Here is a 3322-nt window from a genome sequence, read left to right as displayed (position 1 = left end):
CTGGGGGGGTATTGTAAGAGTGATTGCGTAGGTAACGCGGAGGTAAAAGAAGAGGCTAATCAGGCTTGCCGCTATTAAAGAGAGGCTGGTCAGTAGGGCGAGGTTATTGGCGAGTTCTTGAAGTATTAGTCACTTTCCAATAAAGCCAGTAAGGGGGGGTAATCCCCCAAGAGAGAGGAGGGTGAGGAGGGTGAGGGCTGTAAGTCATGGAGCTATACTCGCCGAGTTAGTGAGGTCGGCAAGGTTGGGGGCGTTTAGAAGGATGAGGGTGGCGAAGAGGGCAAGGTTGATGGAGAAGTAAATAACAAGGTTGAGGGTACTTAGCTGCGGGGAGAGGGGAAGAACCGCCATAACCCATCCGAGGTGGGCTATAGAAGAGAAGGCTAGTAGCTTCCGGACCTGGGTTTGATTGAGGCCGCCTCAGCCTCCGACTAGAGCTGAGAATACTCCCAGTGCCAGGAAGGTTCATGAGATTTGGGGGGGGAGGACCGTTATAATATAAAAGGGGGCGATCTTTTGCCACGTGGAGAGGATAAGTCCGGTTCAGTAGGGGAGGGCTTGCAGGACGTCCGGGAGTCAGGTGTGACAGGGGGCTATGGCCATCTTGAGGCTCGCGGCGAATATAATAATAATCATGGTGGGGATTGGTAGGGGGGCGTGTATTGATCAGGTGTTTAAAAGGTAGGCCTGTGTAAGGCCGGCAAATAGGAGAAGAGCGGATGCCAGTGCTTGTACTAGAAAGTACTTGGTGGCTGCTTCTGTGGCGCGGGGGTGGTGTGTAGTTATCAGGAGAGGAAGGAAAGCGAGGGTGTTTATTTCTAGACCCAGTCATATTACGAACCAGTTAGAACTAACTAAGACTATTGAGGTTCCTAATGTGATGGTGATTAAAAGGGGGGCTAAAAGTGTTGGGCTCATTTAGCAGGAGGGGGAATTTAGCCCTCCGTTTTTGGGTCATGAGCCCACTAGCTTGCCTAGCTTATCCTGCCTGGAATTTGAGGGGAGTTTAACCCCCAGCGGTCTGGTTATCGGCCAGAATCCTTTAGCACTTAGGAACAAATTCTTAGAAGGTAGTGTAGCGGGAGCACGAGGAGTTTTGATCTCCTAAGGGGGGGATCAAAACCCCTCTTTCTAGTAGGGGGGGAGGAAATCTAGGGCTAGTGGGATGGCAGAGAGCAGAATGAGAAGACCTAGGGTGAAGGGGAGGAAGGTCTTCCAGGCCAGGTGCATTAGTTGGTCGTAACGGAACCGGGGATATGCGGCTCGCACCCAAAGGAAAACGAAGGATAGGAGTGTGGCCTTCAGGGATATTAGAACAATTTGTGGTCAGTCTAGTAGGGGGGTGCCGCCGCCTAGAAAAAGGATGGTTGAAAGGACGTTCATAAATATTATGTTAGAGTACTCTGCCAAGAAGAAGAGGGCAAAAGGGCCGCCGGAGTACTCTACGTTGAAGCCGGAAACGAGTTCAGATTCTCCTTCTGTGAGGTCGAAGGGGGCTCGGTTTGTCTCTGCTAAGGTGGACACGTATCAGATAAAGCAGATGGGAGCGCAGGTCAGGAGGAATCAGGAGAGTTCTTGGGCCTCTGTGGTTGTGGTTAGGTTAAAGCTGCCGGAGAGAACCACTACACATAGGACTATAAGGCCAAGGCTTACTTCATAGGAGATTGTTTGGGCTACGGCCCGGATTGAGCCTATTAGTGCGTAGTTTGAGTTTGAGGATCACCCGGCGCCTAAAATCGTGTAAACAGCCAGGCTGGAGAGGGTGAGGATTAGGATTAGGGAGAGGTTAACTGAGGAGAACTGCAAGGGGAGGGGGGTGGGAGTCCAGAGTGTGAGGGCTATGGTAAGGGCAATTATAGGACAGAGTAGGAATAGGTGGGGAGAAGCTGTTGTAGGCTTGGTGGGCTCCTTAACAAATAGCTTTACTCCGTCGGCTATAGGCTGGAGAAGCCCATAGGGGCCGACGATCGTGGGACCCTTTCGGAACTGCATGTAGCCTAGGACCTTTCGTTCACCGAGGGTGATGAATGCCACGGCCAGGAGGACGGGGACAATGAGGAGCAGGGCGTGGGCGACGGTAATAACTAATCAGAGCATAGCAATTGGTGGGAATTGAACCCACAGGGGGAGAGCTTAAGTCTTCTGCATAAGCCGTTCTGCTTCAATGGCACGGGCCGGCCTGAATTGCACAGGCAGGTGTCTTGGTGTAAGCAAGAGGCCTTACTTTTTGGCTACGGCCCGGTGCCAGGCGCACTTTCCAGTACGCCTACTTTGTTACGACTTACCTCCTCTTTAGATGACGTAGTTTAGGGGGATTGGGTTTCACGAGGAGAGTGACGGGCGATGTGTACGCACCTTAGGGCCGGCTTCATTAGGGTGTGGTTTTCTTAATTACGGCCAAATCCTACTTCATATCCCTGTTTCAAGGGGAGAGGGTTAATCCGTCACGGGGGAGGATTGTAGCCCACCTGTTCCAACTCATTGGCTGCATCTCGATCTGACGTCCGTGGGGTGCTGTTGGGCCTACTTATGGGTCTTCACAGGGTAAGCTGGCGACGAGGATATACAGGCTGAGGGGTTCTAGGGTTGGTGAGGTATAGCGCGGATTATCGGTTTAAAGGGCAGGCTCCTCTGGTTGGGTCTAAGGCACCGCCAATTCCTTTGAGTTTTTCACTTTGTGGTTAGTTTTCTGGTGGAGTGGGGGTGAGGCGTGTGGAGGCAGGAGATAGCGGGGTATCTAATCCCGGTTTCTGTTCCGGCTTTGGGGGGTTGCCTTGGTGTGGGGAGTTTTCTGCTTCTTGCAAGGCGTGCGACAGCGGTAAGAAGATTTATCTCCCAAGGACAGCTTAGCCCTCTTTACGCCGGGGACCGTTAACTTGCGTCTCTCGTATAGCCGCGGCGGCTGGCACAGAGATTTGCCGACGCGAAGATTGCGTATTTCTGGGTCGGGCTGGCGCCCATTGCCCAATGTTGCTCACTGCGGGGGGGTATTGGGTGTTGCAAGTCTGCTAGCATGTAAGAAGTCACATAGTTATTCGGGCAATTAGGATCAAGTTGCTGTAAAGAAGGGGATTCTAACGCCTGCCTAAGCATTTTCAGTGCTTTACTCTTATTAAGCTATCTCTACACAAAAAACGTGATCTTTATCCTATCATTTCTAGTTAGCAGTGGTGGTGTACTTGTTTGTGTGAGTCGTTCCCCCTATTTTAGTGCTCTTGGTTTAGTGGTGGTTACGTGTGGTTTTAGCGGGTTCATTGTCTTACAGGGAGGGGCTTTTCTTGGTCTTGTGCTGTTTCTTATATACTTGGGGGGGATGCTGGTT

At 51.7% G+C, this 3322-nt stretch overlaps 1 non-coding gene across 1 annotated transcript; it reads right to left on the bottom strand.

Annotated features, from left to right (window-relative positions):
- Positions 1-2237: 2237 nt before the first annotated feature.
- On the bottom strand, positions 2238-3060 carry LOC144453302 (small subunit ribosomal RNA). Its single transcript, XR_013482412.1, has one exon. It is a non-coding gene; the product is annotated as a small subunit ribosomal RNA (ribosomal RNA).
- Between the last annotated feature and the right edge of the window lie 262 nt (positions 3061-3322).

Source organism: Glandiceps talaboti, unplaced genomic scaffold (genome assembly GCF_964340395.1).
Source record: "Glandiceps talaboti unplaced genomic scaffold, keGlaTala1.1 scaffold_52, whole genome shotgun sequence".
Classification (NCBI taxonomy): domain Eukaryota; kingdom Metazoa; phylum Hemichordata; class Enteropneusta; family Spengelidae; genus Glandiceps; species Glandiceps talaboti.
This window is presented reverse-complemented; position numbering and strand designations above follow the sequence as displayed.